Source organism: Rhipicephalus microplus, chromosome 2 (genome assembly GCF_043290135.1).
Source record: "Rhipicephalus microplus isolate Deutch F79 chromosome 2, USDA_Rmic, whole genome shotgun sequence".
Taxonomy (NCBI): Eukaryota; Metazoa; Arthropoda; class Arachnida; order Ixodida; family Ixodidae; genus Rhipicephalus; species Rhipicephalus microplus.
In genome coordinates, this window is record NC_134701.1 from 133,574,832 (window position 1) to 133,591,304 (window position 16,473).

At 47.4% G+C, this 16,473-nt stretch overlaps 23 non-coding genes across 23 annotated transcripts; all 23 read right to left on the reverse strand.

The window, feature by feature from the left end:
- Nucleotides 1–883: 883 nt before the first annotated feature.
- Nucleotides 884–1,002, reverse strand: TRNAF-GAA (transfer RNA phenylalanine (anticodon GAA)). Its single transcript has 2 exons — nucleotides 965–1,002; nucleotides 884–929 (listed from the first exon to the last, which is right to left on the reverse strand). It is a non-coding gene; the product is annotated as a tRNA-Phe (tRNA).
- A 616-nt stretch (nucleotides 1,003–1,618) lies between these two features.
- On the reverse strand, nucleotides 1,619–1,737 carry TRNAL-CAA (transfer RNA leucine (anticodon CAA)). The gene is made up of 2 exons: nucleotides 1,700–1,737; nucleotides 1,619–1,664 (listed from the first exon to the last, which is right to left on the reverse strand). It is a non-coding gene; the product is annotated as a tRNA-Leu (tRNA).
- A 248-nt stretch (nucleotides 1,738–1,985) lies between these two features.
- TRNAL-UAA (transfer RNA leucine (anticodon UAA)) lies at nucleotides 1,986–2,104 on the reverse strand. Its single transcript has 2 exons — nucleotides 2,067–2,104; nucleotides 1,986–2,031 (listed from the first exon to the last, which is right to left on the reverse strand). It is a non-coding gene; the product is annotated as a tRNA-Leu (tRNA).
- Nucleotides 2,105–2,532: 428 nt separating this feature from the next.
- Nucleotides 2,533–2,651, reverse strand: TRNAL-CAA (transfer RNA leucine (anticodon CAA)). Its single transcript has 2 exons — nucleotides 2,614–2,651; nucleotides 2,533–2,578 (listed from the first exon to the last, which is right to left on the reverse strand). It is a non-coding gene; the product is annotated as a tRNA-Leu (tRNA).
- A 1,166-nt stretch (nucleotides 2,652–3,817) lies between these two features.
- Nucleotides 3,818–3,936, reverse strand: TRNAL-CAA (transfer RNA leucine (anticodon CAA)). Its single transcript has 2 exons — nucleotides 3,899–3,936; nucleotides 3,818–3,863 (listed from the first exon to the last, which is right to left on the reverse strand). It is a non-coding gene; the product is annotated as a tRNA-Leu (tRNA).
- Nucleotides 3,937–5,053: 1,117 nt separating this feature from the next.
- TRNAL-UAA (transfer RNA leucine (anticodon UAA)) lies at nucleotides 5,054–5,172 on the reverse strand. The gene is made up of 2 exons: nucleotides 5,135–5,172; nucleotides 5,054–5,099 (listed from the first exon to the last, which is right to left on the reverse strand). It is a non-coding gene; the product is annotated as a tRNA-Leu (tRNA).
- Nucleotides 5,173–5,599: 427 nt separating this feature from the next.
- On the reverse strand, nucleotides 5,600–5,718 carry TRNAL-CAA (transfer RNA leucine (anticodon CAA)). Its single transcript has 2 exons — nucleotides 5,681–5,718; nucleotides 5,600–5,645 (listed from the first exon to the last, which is right to left on the reverse strand). It is a non-coding gene; the product is annotated as a tRNA-Leu (tRNA).
- Nucleotides 5,719–5,782: 64 nt separating this feature from the next.
- TRNAL-UAA (transfer RNA leucine (anticodon UAA)) lies at nucleotides 5,783–5,901 on the reverse strand. The gene is made up of 2 exons: nucleotides 5,864–5,901; nucleotides 5,783–5,828 (listed from the first exon to the last, which is right to left on the reverse strand). It is a non-coding gene; the product is annotated as a tRNA-Leu (tRNA).
- A 1,341-nt stretch (nucleotides 5,902–7,242) lies between these two features.
- Nucleotides 7,243–7,361, reverse strand: TRNAL-CAA (transfer RNA leucine (anticodon CAA)). Its single transcript has 2 exons — nucleotides 7,324–7,361; nucleotides 7,243–7,288 (listed from the first exon to the last, which is right to left on the reverse strand). It is a non-coding gene; the product is annotated as a tRNA-Leu (tRNA).
- Nucleotides 7,362–7,609: 248 nt separating this feature from the next.
- TRNAL-UAA (transfer RNA leucine (anticodon UAA)) lies at nucleotides 7,610–7,728 on the reverse strand. The gene is made up of 2 exons: nucleotides 7,691–7,728; nucleotides 7,610–7,655 (listed from the first exon to the last, which is right to left on the reverse strand). It is a non-coding gene; the product is annotated as a tRNA-Leu (tRNA).
- Nucleotides 7,729–8,156: 428 nt separating this feature from the next.
- On the reverse strand, nucleotides 8,157–8,275 carry TRNAL-CAA (transfer RNA leucine (anticodon CAA)). Its single transcript has 2 exons — nucleotides 8,238–8,275; nucleotides 8,157–8,202 (listed from the first exon to the last, which is right to left on the reverse strand). It is a non-coding gene; the product is annotated as a tRNA-Leu (tRNA).
- Nucleotides 8,276–8,705: 430 nt separating this feature from the next.
- TRNAL-UAA (transfer RNA leucine (anticodon UAA)) lies at nucleotides 8,706–8,824 on the reverse strand. Its single transcript has 2 exons — nucleotides 8,787–8,824; nucleotides 8,706–8,751 (listed from the first exon to the last, which is right to left on the reverse strand). It is a non-coding gene; the product is annotated as a tRNA-Leu (tRNA).
- Nucleotides 8,825–9,072: 248 nt separating this feature from the next.
- Nucleotides 9,073–9,191, reverse strand: TRNAL-CAA (transfer RNA leucine (anticodon CAA)). Its single transcript has 2 exons — nucleotides 9,154–9,191; nucleotides 9,073–9,118 (listed from the first exon to the last, which is right to left on the reverse strand). It is a non-coding gene; the product is annotated as a tRNA-Leu (tRNA).
- Nucleotides 9,192–9,983: 792 nt separating this feature from the next.
- Nucleotides 9,984–10,102, reverse strand: TRNAL-CAA (transfer RNA leucine (anticodon CAA)). Its single transcript has 2 exons — nucleotides 10,065–10,102; nucleotides 9,984–10,029 (listed from the first exon to the last, which is right to left on the reverse strand). It is a non-coding gene; the product is annotated as a tRNA-Leu (tRNA).
- A 64-nt stretch (nucleotides 10,103–10,166) lies between these two features.
- TRNAL-UAA (transfer RNA leucine (anticodon UAA)) lies at nucleotides 10,167–10,285 on the reverse strand. The gene is made up of 2 exons: nucleotides 10,248–10,285; nucleotides 10,167–10,212 (listed from the first exon to the last, which is right to left on the reverse strand). It is a non-coding gene; the product is annotated as a tRNA-Leu (tRNA).
- Nucleotides 10,286–10,898: 613 nt separating this feature from the next.
- TRNAL-CAA (transfer RNA leucine (anticodon CAA)) lies at nucleotides 10,899–11,017 on the reverse strand. Its single transcript has 2 exons — nucleotides 10,980–11,017; nucleotides 10,899–10,944 (listed from the first exon to the last, which is right to left on the reverse strand). It is a non-coding gene; the product is annotated as a tRNA-Leu (tRNA).
- Nucleotides 11,018–12,181: 1,164 nt separating this feature from the next.
- Nucleotides 12,182–12,300, reverse strand: TRNAL-UAA (transfer RNA leucine (anticodon UAA)). Its single transcript has 2 exons — nucleotides 12,263–12,300; nucleotides 12,182–12,227 (listed from the first exon to the last, which is right to left on the reverse strand). It is a non-coding gene; the product is annotated as a tRNA-Leu (tRNA).
- Nucleotides 12,301–12,546: 246 nt separating this feature from the next.
- TRNAL-CAA (transfer RNA leucine (anticodon CAA)) lies at nucleotides 12,547–12,665 on the reverse strand. The gene is made up of 2 exons: nucleotides 12,628–12,665; nucleotides 12,547–12,592 (listed from the first exon to the last, which is right to left on the reverse strand). It is a non-coding gene; the product is annotated as a tRNA-Leu (tRNA).
- Nucleotides 12,666–13,459: 794 nt separating this feature from the next.
- TRNAL-CAA (transfer RNA leucine (anticodon CAA)) lies at nucleotides 13,460–13,578 on the reverse strand. Its single transcript has 2 exons — nucleotides 13,541–13,578; nucleotides 13,460–13,505 (listed from the first exon to the last, which is right to left on the reverse strand). It is a non-coding gene; the product is annotated as a tRNA-Leu (tRNA).
- Nucleotides 13,579–13,642: 64 nt separating this feature from the next.
- On the reverse strand, nucleotides 13,643–13,761 carry TRNAL-UAA (transfer RNA leucine (anticodon UAA)). The gene is made up of 2 exons: nucleotides 13,724–13,761; nucleotides 13,643–13,688 (listed from the first exon to the last, which is right to left on the reverse strand). It is a non-coding gene; the product is annotated as a tRNA-Leu (tRNA).
- A 613-nt stretch (nucleotides 13,762–14,374) lies between these two features.
- TRNAL-CAA (transfer RNA leucine (anticodon CAA)) lies at nucleotides 14,375–14,493 on the reverse strand. Its single transcript has 2 exons — nucleotides 14,456–14,493; nucleotides 14,375–14,420 (listed from the first exon to the last, which is right to left on the reverse strand). It is a non-coding gene; the product is annotated as a tRNA-Leu (tRNA).
- A 433-nt stretch (nucleotides 14,494–14,926) lies between these two features.
- Nucleotides 14,927–15,045, reverse strand: TRNAF-AAA (transfer RNA phenylalanine (anticodon AAA)). Its single transcript has 2 exons — nucleotides 15,008–15,045; nucleotides 14,927–14,972 (listed from the first exon to the last, which is right to left on the reverse strand). It is a non-coding gene; the product is annotated as a tRNA-Phe (tRNA).
- A 245-nt stretch (nucleotides 15,046–15,290) lies between these two features.
- TRNAL-CAA (transfer RNA leucine (anticodon CAA)) lies at nucleotides 15,291–15,409 on the reverse strand. Its single transcript has 2 exons — nucleotides 15,372–15,409; nucleotides 15,291–15,336 (listed from the first exon to the last, which is right to left on the reverse strand). It is a non-coding gene; the product is annotated as a tRNA-Leu (tRNA).
- Between the last annotated feature and the right edge of the window lie 1,064 nt (nucleotides 15,410–16,473).

Consider the following 16,473-nt stretch of genomic DNA (forward strand, 5'->3'; position numbering starts at 1 on the left):
TACGTGGACCAGAAGCCTCGTTCAACTAGTATGACTGGGCACGGTTTCCCTTGAGTCTAGCACCTTCGACCACTCGGCCATTCTGACACAATATTTCAGCCCAGCAAAAGGAGACACTGACTTTGTTCTTGTAGTAAAATAAAAAAAATTGACGGAAGTGAGATTCGAACCCACGCACACATACGTGGACCAGAAGCCTCGTTAAACTCGCATCACCGCGCAAGGTTTCCCTTCAGTGTGGCGCCTTAGACCACTCGGCCATTCTGATACGATATATCAGCCCCAGCAAAAGGAGACACTGACTTTGTGCTGGTAGTAAAGTAAAAAAGAGCTTCTCAGAAGTGGGATTTCAACCCACGCCCACATACGTAGACAGAAGCCTCGTTCAACCCGTATCACTGGGCAAGGTTTCCCACGAGTCTGGCGCCTTAGACCACTCGGCCATTCTGACACGATATATCAGCCCCAGCAAAAGAAGAGACTGACTTCGTGCTGGCAGTGAAGTAAAAAAATATTTGTCAGAAGTGGGATTGGAACCCACGCACACATACGTGGACCAAAGGCCTCGTTTAACCCGTATCACCGGGCAATGTTTCCCTTAAATCTGGTGCCTTAGACAACTCGGCCGTTCTGACACGATATATAAGCTGCAGCAAAAGAAGACACTGACTTTGTTCTGGTAGTAAAGTAAAAAAAGTTTGTCAGAAGTGGGATTCGCACCCACGCGCACATACGTGGACCAGAAGCCTTGTTCAACTAGTATGACTTGGCACGGTTTCCCTTGAGTCTAGCACCTTCGACCACTTGACCATTCTGGCACAATATTTCAGCCCAGCAAAAGGAGACACTGACTTTGTGCTGGTAGTAAATAAAAAAAAGAGTTTGTCAGAAGTGGGATTCGAACCCACGCCCACATACGTGGACCAGAAGCCTCATTCAACCCGTATCACTGGGCAAGGTTTCCCTTCAGTCTGGAGCCTTAGACCACTCAGCCATTCTGACACGAAATTTCAGCCCCAGCAAAAGGAGACACTGACTTTGTGCTGGTAGTAAAGTAAAAAAAGAGCTTCTCAGAAGTGGGATTTCAACCCACGCCCACATACGTAGACCAGAAGCCTCGTTCAACCCGTATCACTGGGCAAGGTTTCCCTTGAGTCTGGCGCCTTAGACCACTCGGCCATTCTGACACGATATATCAGCCTCAGCAAAAGAAGACGCTGACTCTGTGCTGGTAGTAAAGTAAAAAAAAATTGACGGAAGTGAGATTCGAACCCACGCACACATACGTAGACCAGAAACCTCGTTCAACTCGCATCATCGAGCAAGGTTTCCCTTCAGTCAGGCGCCTTAGACCACTCGGCCATTCTGATACGATATATCAGCCCCAGCAAAAGAAGACACTGACTTTGTTCTGTTAGTGAAGTAAAAAAAAATTGACGGAAGTGAGATTGGAACCCACGCACACATCCTTGGACCAGAAGCCTCGTTCAACTCGCATCACCGAGCAAGGTTTCCCTTCAGTCTTGCGCCTTAGACCACTCGGCCATTCTGATACGATATATCAGCCTCAGCAAAAGGATACACTGACTTTGTTCTGTTAGTGAAGTAAAAAAAAGTTTGTCAGAAGTGGGATTCGAACCCAGGCCCACATACGTGGACCAGAAGCCTCGTTCAACCCGTATCACTGGGCAAGGTTTCCCTTGAGTCTGGAGCCTTAGACCACTCGGCCATTCTGACACGATATTTCAGCCCCAGCAAAAGGAGACACTGACTTTGTGCTGGTAGTAAAGTAAAAAAAAGCTTCTCAGAAGTGGGATTTGTACCCACGCCCACATAGGTAGACCAGAAGCCTCGTTCAACCCGTATCACTGGGCAAGGTTTCCCTTGAGTCTGGCGCCTTAGACCACTCGGCCATTCTGACACGATATATCAGCCCCAGCAAAAGAAGAGACTGACTTCGTGCTGGCAGTAAAGTAAAAAAACTTTGTCAGAAGTGGGATTCGAACCCACGCACACATACGTGGACCAGAAGCCTCGTTACACTCGTATCACTGGGCAAGGTCTCCCTTAAGCCTGGCGCCTTCGACCACTCGGCCATTCTGACACAATATTTCAGCCCAGCAAAAGGAGACACTGACTTTGTTCTGGTAGTAAAGTAAAAAAAAAGTTTGTCAGAATAGAATTCGAACCCACGCCCACATACGTGGACCAGAAGCCTCGTTCAACCCGTATCACTGGGCAAGGTTTCCCTTGAGTCTGGAGCCTTAGACCACTCGGCCATTGCGACACGATATTTCAGCCCCAGCAAAAGGAGACACTGACTTTGTGCTGGTAGTAAAGTAAAAAAATGCCGGAAGTGAGATTCGAACCCACGCACACATACGTGGACCAGAAGCCTCGTTAAACTTGCATCACCGCGCAAGGTTTCCCTTCAGTCTGGCGCCTAAGACCACTCGGCCATTCTGATACGATATATCAGCCCCAGCAAAAGGAGACACTGACTTTGTTCTGTTAGTGAAGTAAAAAAAAGTTTGTCAGAAGTGGGATTCGAACCCACGCCCACATACGTGGACCAGAAGCCTCGTTCAACCCGTATCACTGGGCAAGGTTTCTCTTGAGTCTGGCGCCTTAGACCCCTCGGCCATTCTGACACGATATATCAGGACCCAGCAAAAGAAGAGACTGACTTCGTGCTGGTAGTAAAGTAAAAAAAAGATTGTCAGAAGTGGGATTCCAACCCGCGTCGACATACTTGGACCAAAGGCCTCGTTTAAACCGTATCACCGGGCAATGTTTCCCTTAAGTCTGGTGCCTTAGACAACTCGGCCGTTCTGACACGATATATAAGCTGCAGCAAAAGAAGACACTGACTTTGTTCTGGTAGTAAAGTAAAAAAGTTTGTCAGAAGTGGGATTCGCTCCCACGCACACATACGTGGACCAGAAGCCTCGTTCAACTAGTATGACTGGGCACGGTTTCCCTTGAGTCTAGGACCTTCGACCACTCGGCCATTCTGAAACAATATTTCAGCCCAGCAAAAGGAGACACTGACTTTGTGCTGGTAATAAATAAAAAAAAAGAGTTTGTCAGAAGTGGGATTCCAACCCGCGTCGACATACTTGGACCAAAGGCCTCGTTTAAACCGTATCACCGGGCAATGTTTCCCTTAAGTCTGGTGCCTTAGACAACTCGGCCGTTCTGACACGAGATATAAGCTGCAGCAAAAGAAGACACTGACTTTGTTCTGGTAGTAAAGTAAAAAAGTTTGTCAGAAGTGGGATTCGCACCCACGCACACATACGTGGACCAGAAGCCTCGTTCAACTAGTATGACTGGGCACGGTTTCCCTTGAGTCTAGGACCTTCGACCACTCGGCCATTCTGACACAATATTTCAGCCCAGCAAAAGGAGACACTGACTTTGTGCTGGTAATAAATAAAAAAAAGAGTTTGTCAGAAGTGGGATTCGAACCCACGTCGACATACGTGGACCAAAGGCCTCGATTAACCCGTATCACCGGGCAATATTTCCCTTAAGTCTGGTGCCTCAGACAACTCGGCCGTTCTGACACGATTTGCAAGCTCCAACAAAAGAAGACACTGACTTTGTTCTGGTACTAAAGTAAAAAAAGTTTGTCAGAAGTGGGATTCGCACCCACGCACACATACGTTGACCTGAAGCCTCGTTCAACTCGTATGACTGGGCACGGTTTCCATTGAGTCTGGCGCCTTAGACCACTTGACCATTCTGACACAATATTTCAGCCCAGCAAAAGGAGACACTGACTTTGTGCTGGTAGTAAATAAAAAAAAGAGTTTGTCAGAAGTGGGATTCGAACCCACGCCCACATACGTGGACCAGAAGCCTCATTCAACCCGTATCACTGGGCAAGGTTTCCCTTGAGTCTGGAGCCTTAGACCACTCGGCCATTCTGACACGATATTTCAGCCCCAGCAAAAGATGACACTGACTTTGTGCTGGTAGTAAAGTAAAAAAAAGCTTCTCAGAAGTGGGATTTGTACCCACGCCCACATAGGTAGACCAGAAGCCTCGTTCAACCCGTATCACTGCGCAAGGTTTCCCTTGAGTCTGGCGCCTTAGACCACTCGGCCATTCTGACACGAATTTTTTTACCATGGTATTTATTAAAGTATTTGGGCAATCATGACAAAATCAAGCGAACAAAAGTACAATCAAATCGCGAAAGTAAGCGTTCAAGTGTTACTCATAAACACTAAATGCCTAACACAGCGCGGGTTCTTCACATGGAGAGTTCTTCACATTGTGTTATACAAACAAAAAAGGGGTGAGGTCAAACAGTTCTCTAAGACGGAGTACCAGTCCGGTCTAAAGTCTAGCTCGTCGTAAATGTTTTTCTGGTGGATAGCCATTTGAATGAAGTGTGCGCTTGAAGAGGTGGTGGGCTCTACATTGCGGTCTTGCATTCGTGTCTTCCACAAGCTGTGCATACCCAAGAGGAAAAACATATCATATGGTACTTCATCAAGCGCTGCTGGCAGAAGATAACGTATTGTGTGAGAAATAATGACAAAACGTTTTTTCAGTGCTCGCTGAAGGACATCCCAAAACAGTAAGGCATCTTTGCAGCTAACAAAGCAATGTTCAATCGTTTCCGGCACATCACATAGATGGCAGTTAACAGACGGAATGAAAATACCTTTTCTTTCTAACCATGCGTTTACCGCCAATGTTTCAGAGTGGAGGTTATAAAAGAATGTTTTTGAATTCGGTGGAATGTACATTTTTCGAACTCGCTTCAACACATCGTGACCTGGAAGATTGGCGTAGAGTGAACAGTACAATGGAGTTGGGAAGAGTGTACTCAGTAGATCCTTATACAGCGCCTTGCGCGATACTGTGTACAGGTATTCTACAGAGAAGCGAGCTTTCACGAAGTCAGTGTCTTCTTTTTCTGTGGCTGATATATCGTGTCAGAATGGCCTCCATGTCCCTGGAGGCCATTCAGACACGATATATCAGCCCCAGCAAAAGAAAACACTGACTTCATGCTGGTAGTAAAGTAAAAAAAGTTTGTCAGAAGTGGGATTCGAACCCACGCCCACATACGTGGACCAGAAGCCTCGTTTAATCCGTATCACCGGGCAATGTTTCCCTTAAGTCTGGTGCCTTAGACAACTCGGCCGTTCTGACACGATTTATAAGCTCCAGCTAAAAAAGACACTGACTTTGCTCTGGTAGTAAAGTAAAAAAAGTTTGTCAGAAGTGGGATTCGCACCCACGCACACATACGTTGACCTGACGCCTCGTTCAACTCGTATGACTGGGCACGGTTTCCAATGAGTCTAGCGCCTTCGACCACTCGGCCATTCTGACACAATATTTCAGCCCAGCAAAAGGAGACACTGACTTTGTTCTTGTAGTAAAATAAAAAAAGTTTGTCAGAAGTAGGATTCAAACCCACGCCCTCATACGTGGACCAGAAGCCTCGTTCAACCCGTATCACTGCGCAAGGTTCACCTTCAGTGCGGCGCCTTAGACCACTCGGCCATTCTGATACGATATATCAGCCCCAGCAAAAGGAGACACTGAGTTTGTTCTGTTATTGAAGTAAAAAGTTTGTCAGAAGTGGGATTCGAACCCACGCCAAAATACGTGGACCAGAAGCCTCGTTCAAACCGTATCACTGGGCAAGGTTTCCCTTGAGTCTGGCGCCTTAGACCACTCGGCCATTCTGACACGATATATCAGCCCCAGCAAAAGAACAGACTGACTTCGTGCTGGCAGTAAAGTAAAAAAAGTTTGTCAGAAGTGGGATTCGAACCCACGCACACATACGTGGACCAGAAGCCTCGTTACACTCTTATCACTGGGCAAGGTTTCCCTTAAGTCTGGCGCCCTCGACCACTCGGCCATTCTGACACAATATTTCAGCCCAGCAAAAGGAGCCGCTGCCTTTGTTCTGGTAGTAAAGTAAAAAAAAGTTTGTCAAAATAGAATTCGAACCCACGCCCAGATACGTGGACCAGAAGCCTCGTTCAACCCGTATCACTGGGCAAGGTCTACCTTAAGCCTGGCGCCTTCGACCACTCGGCCATTCTGACACAATATTTCAGCCCAGCAAAAGGAGACACTGACTTTGTTCTGGTAGTAAAGTAAAAAAAAGTTTGTCAAAATAGAATTCGAACCCACGCCCACATACGTGGACCAGAAGCCTCGTTCAACCCGTATCACTGCGCAAGGTTTCCCTTGAGTCTTGAGCCTTAGACCACTCGGCCATTGCGACACGATATTTCAGCCCCAGCAAAAGGAGACACTGACTTTGTGCTGGTAGTAAAGTAAAAAAATGCCGGAAGTGAGATTCGAACCCACGCACACATACGTGGACCAGAAGCCTCGTTAAACTTGCATCACCGCGCAAGGTTTCCCTTCAGTCTGGCGCCTAAGACCACTCGGCCATTCTGATACGATATATCAGCCCCAGCAAAAGGAGACACTGACTTTGTTCTGTTAGTGAAGTAAAAAAAGTTTGTCAGAAGTGGGATTCGAACCCACGCACACATACGTGGACCAGAAGCCTCGTTTCACTCTTATCACTGGGCAAGGTTTCCCTTAAGTCTGGCGCCCTCGACCACTCGGCCATTCTGATACGATATATCAGCCCCAGCAAAAGGAGACACTGACTTTGTGCTGGTAGTAAAGTAAAAAAAGAGCTTCTCAGCAGTGGGATTTCAACCCACGCCCACATACGTAGACCAGAAGCCTCGTTCAACCCGTATCACTGGGCAAGGTTTCCCTTGAGTCTGGCGCCTTAGACCACTCGGCCATTCTGACACGATATATCAGCCTCAGCAAAAGAAGACGCTGACTCTGTGCTGGTAGTAAAGTAAAAAAAATTGACGGAAGTGAGATTCGAACCCACGCACACATACGTGGACCAGAAACCTCGTTCAACTCGCATCATCGAGCAAGGTTTCCCTTCAGCCAGGCGCCTTAGACCACTCGGCCATTCTGATACGATATATCAGCCCCAGCAAAAGAAGACACTGACTTTGTTCTGTTAGTGAAGTAAAAAAAATTGACGGAAGTGAGATTGGAACCCACGCACACATCCTTGGACCAGAAGCCTCGTTCAACTCGCATCACCGAGCAAGGTTTCCCTTCAGTCTTGCGCCTTAGACCACTCGGCCATTCTGATACGAAATATCAGCCTCAGCAAAAGGATACACTGACTTTGTTCTGTTAGTGAAGTAAAAAAAAGTTTGTCAGAAGTGGGATTCGAACCCAGGCCCACATACGTGGACCAGAAGCCTCGTTCAACCCGTATCACTGGGCAAGGTTTCCCTTGAGTCTGGAGCCTTAGACCACTCGGCCATTCTGACACGATGTTTCAGCCCCAGCAAAAGGAGACACTGACTTTGTGCTGGTAGTAAAGTAAAAAAAAGCTTCTCAGAAGTGGGATTTGTACCCACGCCCACATAGGTAGACCAGAAGCCTCGTTCAACCCGTATCACTGGGCAAGGTTTCCCTTGAGTCTGGCGCCTTAGACCACTCGGCCATTCTGACACGATATATCAGCCTCAGCAAAAGAAGAGACTGACTTCGTGCTGGCAGTAAAGTAAAAAAACTTTGTCAGAAGTGGGATTCGAACCCACGCACACATACGTGGACCAGAAGCCTCGTTACACTCGTATCACTGGGCAAGGTCTCCCTTAAGCCTGGCGCCTTCGACCACTCGGCCATTCTGACACAATATTTCAGCCCAGCAAAAGGAGACACTGACTTTGTTCTGGTAGTAAAGTAAAAAAAAAGTTTGTCAGAATAGAATTCGAACCCACGCCCACATACGTGGACCAGAAGCCTCGTTCAACCCGTATCACTGGGCAAGGTTTCCCTTTAGTCTGGAGCCTTAGACCACTCGGCCATTGCGACACGATATTTCAGCCCCAGCAAAAGGAGACACTGACTTTGTGCTGGTAGTAAAGTAAAAAAATGCCGGAAGTGAGATTCGAACCCACGCACACATACGTGGACCAGAAGCCTCGTTAAACTTGCATCACCGCGCAAGGTTTCCCTTCAGTCTGGCGCCTAAGACCACTCGGCCATTCTGATACGATATATCAGCCCCAGCAAAAGGAGACACTGACTTTGTTCTGTTAGTGAAGTAAAAAAAAGTTTGTCAGAAGTGGGATTCGAACCCACGCCCACATACGTGGACCAGAAGCCTCGTTCAACCCGTATCACTGGGCAAGGTTTCCCTTGAGTCTGGCGCCTTAGACTACTCGGCCATTCTGAAACAATATTTCAGCCCAGCAAAAGGAGACACTGACTTTGTGCTGGTAATAAATAAAAAAAAGAGTTTGTCAGAAGTGGGATTCCAACCCACGTCGACATACTTGGACCAAAGGCCTCGTTTAAACCGTATCACCGGGCAATGTTTCCCTTAAGTCTGGTGCCTTAGACAACTCGGCCGTTCTGACACGGTATATACGCTGCAGCAAAAGAAGACACTGACTTTGTTCTGGTAGTAAAGTAAAAATGTTTGTCACAAGTGGGATTCGCACCCACGCACACATACGTGGACCAGAAGCCTCGTTCAACTCGTATGACTGGGCACGGTTTCCATTGAGTCTGGCGCCTTAGACCACTCGGCCACTCTGATAAGATATATCAGCCCCAGCAAAAGACGAGACTGACATCGTGCTGGCAGTAAAGTAGAAAAATTTTGTCGGAAGTGGGATTCGAACCCACGCACACATACGTGGACCAGAAGCCTCGTTACACTCGTATCACTGGGCAAGGTTTCCCTTAAGCCTGGCGCCTTCGACCACTCGGCCATTCTGACACAATATTTCAGCCCAGCAAAAGGCGACACTGACTTTGTTCTGGTAGTAAAGTAAAAAAAAAGTTTGTCAGAATAGAATTCGAACCCACGCCCACATACGTGGACCATAAGCCTCGTTCAACCCGTATCACCGAGCAAGGTTTCCCTTCAGTCTTGCGCCTTAAACCAGGCGGCCATTCTGACACGATATGTCAGCCTCAGCAAAAGAAGACGCTGACTCTGTGCTGGTAGTAAAGTAAAAAAAAGTTTGTCAGAAGGGGGATTCGAACCCACGCCCACGTACGTGGACCAGAAGCCTCGTTCAACCCGTGTCACTGGGCAAGGTTTCCCTTGAGTCTGGCGCCTTAGACCACTTGGCCATTCTGACACGATATCCCAGCCCCAGCAAAAGAAGACACTGACTTCGTGCTGGTATTAAAGTAAAAAAAGTTTGTCAGAAGTGGGATTCGAACGCACGCACACATACGTGGACCAGAAGCCACGTTACAATCGTATCACCGCGCAAGGTTTCCCTTCAGTGTGGCGCCTTAGACCACTCGGCCATTCTGATACGATATATCAGCCCCAGCAAAAGGAGACACTGACTTTGTTCTGTTAGTGAAGTAAAAAAAAGTTTGTCAGAAGTGGGATTCCAACCCACGTCGACATACTTGGACCAAAGGCCTCGTTTAACCTGTATCACCGGGCAATGTTTCCTTTAAGTCTGGTGTCTTAGACAACTCGGCCGTTCTGACACGATATATAAGCTGCAGCAAAAGAAGACACTGACTTTGTTCTGGTAGTAAAGTAAAAAAGTTTGTCAGAAGTGGGATTCGCACCCACGCACACATACGTGGACCAGAAGCCTCGTTCAACTAGTATGACTGGGCACGGTTTCTCTTGAGTCTAGCACCTTCGACCACTCGGCCATTCTGACACAATATTTCAGCCCAGCAAAAGGAGACACTGACTTTGTTCTTGTAGTAAAATAAAAAAATTGACGGAAGTGAGATTCGAACCCACGCACACATACGTGGACCAGAAGCCTCGTTAAACTCGCATCACCGCGCAAGGTGTCCCTTCAGTGTGGCGCCTTAGACCACTCGGCCATTCTGATACGATATATCAGCCCCAGCAAAAGGAGACACTGAGTTTGTTCTGTTATTGAAGTAAAAAAGTTTGTCAGAAGTGGGATTCGAACCCACGCCAAAATACGTGGACCAGAAGCCTCGTTCAAACCGTATCACTGGGCAAGGTTTCCCTTGAGCCTGGCGCCTTAGGCCACTCGGCCATTCTGACACGATATATCAGCCCCAGCAAAAGAAGAGACTGACTTCGTGCTGGCAGTAAAGTAAAAAAAGTTTGTCAGAAGTGGGATTCGAACCCACGCACACATACGTGGACCAGAAGCCTCGTTACACTCTTATCACTGGGCAAGGTTTCCCTTAAGTCTGGCGCCTTCGACCACTCGGCCATTCTGACACAATATTTCAGCCCAGCAAAAGGAGCCGCTGCCTTTGTTCTGGTAGTAAAGTAAAAAAAAGTTTGTCAAAATAGAATTCGAACCCAGGCCCACATACGTGGACCAGAAGCCTCGTTCAACCCGTATCACTGGGCAAGGTTTCCCTTCAGTCTGGAGCCTTAGACCACTCAGCCATTCTGACACGAAATTTCAGCCCCAGCAAAAGGAGACACTGACTTTGTGCTGGTAGTAAAGTAAAAAAACAGCTTCTCAGAAGTGGGATTTCAACCCACGCCCACATACGTAGACCAGAAGCCTCGTTCAACCCGTATCACTGGGCAAGGTTTCCCTTGAGCCTGGAGCCTTAGACCACTCGGCCATTCTGATACGATATGTCAGCCTCAGCAAAAGTAGACGCTGACTCTGTGCTGGTAGTAAAGTAAAAAAAAATGACGGAAGTGAGATTCCAACCCACGCACACATACTTGGACCAGAAGCCTCGTTCAACTCGCATCACTGAGCAAGGTTCCCCTTCAGTCTTGCGCCTTAGACCACTCGGCCATTCTGATACGATATATCAGCCCCAGCAAAAGGATACACTGACTTTGTTCTGTTAGTGAAGTAAAAAAAGTTTGTCAGAAGTGGGATTCGAACCCACGCCCACATACGTGGACCAGAAGCCTCGTTCAACCCGTATCACTGGGCAAGGTTTCCCTTGAGTCTGGCGCCTTAGACCACTCGGCCATTCTGACACGATATATCAGCCCCAGCAAAAGAAGAGATTGACTTCGTGCTGGCAGTGAAGTAAAAAAATATTTGTCAGAAGTGGGATTGGAACCCACGCACACATACGTGGACCAAAGGCCTCGTTTAACCCGTATCACCGGGCAATGTTTCCCTCAGATCTGGTGCCTTAGACAACTCGGCCGTTCTGACACGATATATAAGCTGCAGCAAAAGAAGACACTGACTTTGTTCTGGTAGTAAAGTAAAAAAAGTTTGTCAGAAGTGGGATTCGCACCCACGCGCACATACGTGGACCAGAAGCCTTGTTCAACTAGTATGACTTGGCACGGTTTCCCTTGAGTCTAGCACCTTCGACCACTTGGCCATTCTGACACAATATTTCAGCCCAGCAAAAGGAGACACTGACTTTGTGCTGGTAATAAATAAAAAAAAGAGTTTGTCTGAAGTGGGATTCCAACCCACGTCGACATACTTGGACCAAAGGCCTCGTTTAAACCGTATCACCGGGCAATGTTTCCCTTAAGTCTGGTGCCTTAGGCAACTCGGCCGTTCTGACACGGTATACAAGCTGCAGCAAAAGAAGACACTGACTTTGTTCTGGTAGTAAAGTAAAAAAGTTTGTCACAAGTGGGATTCGCACCCACGCACACATACGTGGACCAGAAGCCTCGTTCAAATAGTATGACTGGGCACGGTTTCCCTTGAGTCTAGGACCTTCGACCACTCGGCCATTCTGTCACAATATTTCAGCCCAGCAAAAGGAGACACTGACTTTGTGCTGGTAATAAATAAAAAAAAGAGTTTGTCAGAAGTGGGATTCGAACCCACGTCGACATATGTGGACCAAAGGCCTCGTTTAACCCGTATCACCGGGCAATATTTCCCTTAAGTCTGGTGCCTCAGACAACTCGGCCGTTCTGACACGATTTGCAAGCTCCAACAAAAGAAGACACTGACTTTGTTCTGGTAGTAAAGTAAAAAAAGTTTGTCAGAAGTGGGATTCGCACCCACGCACACATACGTTGACCTGAAGCCTCGTCCAACTCGTATGACTGGGCACGGTTTCAATTGAGTCTGGCGCCTTAGACCACTCGGCCATTCTGATACGATATATCAGCCCCAGCAAAAGACGAGACTGACTTCGTGCTGGCAGTAAAGTAGAAAAACTTTGTCGGAAGTGGGATTCGAACCCACGCACACATACGTGGACCAGAAGCCTCGTTACACTCGTATCACTGGGCAAGGTTTCCCTTAAGCCTGGCGCCTTCGACCACTCGGCCATTCTGACACAATATTTCAGCCCAGCAAAAGGCGACACTGACTTTGTTCTGGTAGTAAAGTAAAAAAAAAGTTTGTCAGAATAGAATTCGAACCCACGCCCACATACGTGGACCATAAGCCTCGTTCAACCCGTATCACCGAGCAAGGTTTCCCTTCAGTCTTGCGCCTTAAACCAGGCGGCCAATCTGACACGATATGTCAGCCTCAGCAAAAGAAGACGCTGACTCTGTGCTGGTAGTAAAGTAAAAATGTTTGTCAGAAGGGGGATTCGAACCCACGCCCACGTACGTGGACCAGAAGCCTCGTTCAACCCGTGTCACTGGGCAAGGTTTCCTTTGAGTCTGGCGCCTTAGACCACTTGGCCATTCTGACACGATATCCCAGCCCCAGCAAAAGAAGACACTGACTTCGTGCTGGTATTAAAGTAAAAAAAGTTTGTCAGAAGTGGGATTCGAACGCACGCACACATACGTGGACCAGAAGCCACGTTACAATCGTATCACCACGCAAGGTTTCCCTTCAGTGTGGCGCCTTAGACCACTCGGCCATTCTGATACGGTATATCAGCCCCAGCAAAAGGAGACACTGACTTTGTTCTGTTAGTGAAGTAAAAAAAAGTTTGTCAGAAGTGGGATTCCAACCCACGTCGACATACTTGGACCAAAGGCCTCGTTTAACCTGTATCACCGGGCAATGTTTCCCTTATGTCTGGTGCCTTAGACAACTCGGCCGTTCTGACACGATATATAAGCTGCAGCAAAAGAAGACACTGACTTTGTTCTGGTAGTAAAGTAAAAAAGTTTGTCAGAAGTGGGATTCGCACCCACGCACACATACGTGGACCAGAAGCCTCGTTCAACTAGTATGACTGGGCACGGTTTCTCTTGAGTCTAGCACCTTCGACCACTCGGCCATTCTGACACAATAATTCAGCCCAGCAAAAGGAGACACTGACTTTGTTCTTGTAGTAAAATAAAAAAAAATTGATGGAAGTGAGATTCGAACCCACGCACACATACGTGGACCAGAAGCCTCGTTAAACTCGCATCACCGCGCAAGGTTTCCCTTCAGTGTGGCGCCTTTGACCACTCGGCCATTCTGATACGATATATCAGCCCCAGCAAAAGGAGACACTGAGTTTGTTCTGTTATTGAAGTAAAAAAGTTTGTCAGAAGTGGGATTCGAACCCACGTCAAAATACGTGGACCAGAAGCCTCGTTCAAACCGTATCACTGGACAAGGTTTCCCTTGAGTCTGGCGCCTTAGGCCACTCGGCCATTCTGACACGATATATCAGCCCCAGCAAAAGAAGAGACGGACTTCGTGCTGGCAGTAAAGTAAAAAAAGTTTGTCAGAAGTGGGATTCGAACCCACGCACACATACGTGGACCAGAAGCCTCGTTACACTCTTATCACTGGGCAAGGTTTCCCTTAAGTCTGGCGCCTTCGACCACTCGGCCATTCTGACACAATATTTCAGCCCAGCAAAAGGAGCCGCTGCCTTTGTTCTGGTAGTAAAGTAAAAAAAAGTTTGTCAAAATAGAATTCGAACCCACGCCCACATACGTGGACCAGAAGCCTCGTTCAACCAGTATCACTGGGCAAGGTTTCCCTTCAGTCTGGAGCCTTAGACCACTCAGCCATTCTGACACGAAATTTCAGCCCCAGCAAAAGGAGACACTGACTTTGTGCTGGTAGTAAAGTAAAAAAACAGCTTCTCAGAAGTGGGATTTCAACCCACGCCCACATACGTAGACCAGAAGCCTCGTTCAACCCGTATCACTGGGCAAGGTTTCCCTTGAGCCTGGAGCCTTAGACCACTCGGCCATTCTGATACGATATGTCAGCCTCAGCAAAAGTAGACGCTGACTCTGTGCTGGTAGTAAAGTAAAAAAAATTGACTGAAGTGAGATTCCAACCCACGCACACATACTTGGACCAGAAGCCTCGTTCAACTCGCATCACTGAGCAAGGTTCCCCTTCAGTCTTGCGCCTTAGACCATTCGGCCATTCTGATACGATATATCAGCCCGAGCAAAAGGATACACTGACTTTGTTCTGTTAGTGAAGTAAAAAAAGTTTGTCAGAAGTGGGATTCGAACCCACGCCCACATACGTGGACCAGAAGCCTCGTTCAACCCGTATCACTGGGCAAGGTTTCCCTTGAGTCTGGCGCCTTAGACCACTCGGCCATTCTGACACGATATATCAGCCCCAGCAAAAGAAGAGACTGACTTCGTGCTGGCAGTGAAGTAAAAAAATATTTGTCAGAAGTGGGATTGGAACCCACGCACACATACGTGGACCAAAGGCCTCGTTAAACTTGTATCACCGGGCAATGTTTCCCTTAGATCTGGTGCCTTAGACAACTCGGCCGTTCTGACACGATATATAAGCTGCAGCAAAAGAAGACACTGACTTTGTTCTGGTAGTAAAGTAAAAAAAGTTTGTCAGAAGTGGGATTCGCACCCACGCGCACATACGTGGACCAGAAGCCTTGTTCAACTAGTATGACTTGGCACGGTTTCCCTTGAGTCTAGCACCTTCGACCACTTGGCCATTCTGACACAATATTTCAGCCCAGCAAAAGGAGACACTGACTTTGGGCTGGTAGTAAATAAAAAAAAAGAGTTTGTCAGAAGTGGGATTCGAACCCACGCCCACATACGTGGACCAGAAGCCTCATTCAACCCGTATCACTGGGCAAGGTTTCCCTTTAGTCTGGCGCCTTCGACCACTCGGCCATTCTGACACAATACTTTGGTCCTAACCAAAAGAGACACTGGCTTTGTTCTTGTACTAAAATAAAAAAAGTTTGTCAGAAGTAGGATTTAAACCCACGCCCACATACGTGGACCAGAAGCCTCGTTCAACCCCTATCAGTGGGCAAGGTTTCCCTTGAGTCTGGCGCCTTAGACGACTCGGCCATTCTGATACGATATGTCAGCCTCAGCAAAAGAAGACGCTGAATCTGTGCTGGTAGTAAAGTAAAAAAACTGACAGAAATGAGATTCGAACCCACGCCCACATACGTGGACCAGAAGCCTCGTTCAACCCCTATCAGTGGGCAAGGTTTCCCTTGAGTCTGGCGCCTTAGACCACTCGGCCATTCTGACACGAATTTTTTTACCATGGTATTTATTAAAGTATTTGGGCAATCATGACAAAATCAAGCGAACAAAAGTACAATCAAATCGCGAAAGTAAGCGTTCAAGTGTTACTCATAAACACTAAATGCCTAACACAGCGCGGGTTCTTCACATGGAGAGTTCTTCACATTGTGTTATACAAACAAAAAAGGGGTGAGGTCAAACAGTTCTCTAAGACGGAGTACCAGTCCGGTCTAAAGTCTAGCTCGTCGTAAATGTTTTTCTGGTGGATAGCCATTTGAATGAAGTGTGCTCTTGAAGAGGTGGTGGGCTCTACATTGCGGTCTTGCATTCGTGTCTTCCACAAGCTGTGCATACCCAAGAGGAAAAACATATCATATGGTACTTCATCAAGCGCTGCTGGCAGAAGATAACGTATTGTGTGAGAATTAATGACAAAACGTTTTTTCAGTGCTCGCTGAAGGACATCCCAAAACAGTAAGGCATCTTTGCAGCTAACAAAGCAATGTTCAATCGTTTCCGGCACACCACATAGATGGCAGTTAACAGACGGAATGAAAATACCTTTTCTTTCTAACCATGCGTTTACCGCCAATGTTTCAGAGTGGAGTTTATAGAAGAATGTTTTTGAATTCGGTGGAATGTACATTTTGCGCACTCGCTTCAACACATCGTGACCTGGAAGATTGGCGTAGAGTGAACAGTACAATGGAGTTGGGAAGAGTGTACTCAGTAGATCCTTATACAGCGCCTTGCGCGATACTGTGTACAGGTATTCTACAGAGAAGCGAGATTTCACGAAGTCAGTGTCTTCTTTTTGTGTGGCTGATATATCGTGTCAGAATGGCCTCCATGTCCCTGGAGGCCATTCCGACACGATATATCAGCCCCAGCAAAAGAAAACACTGACTTCGTGCTGGTAGTAAAGTAAAAAAAGTTTGTCAGAAGTGGGATTCGAACCCACGCCCACATACGTGGACCAGAAGCCTCGTTTAATCCGTATCACCGGGCAATGTTTCCCTTAAGTCTGGTGCCTTAGGCAACTCGGCCGTTCTGACACGATTTATAAG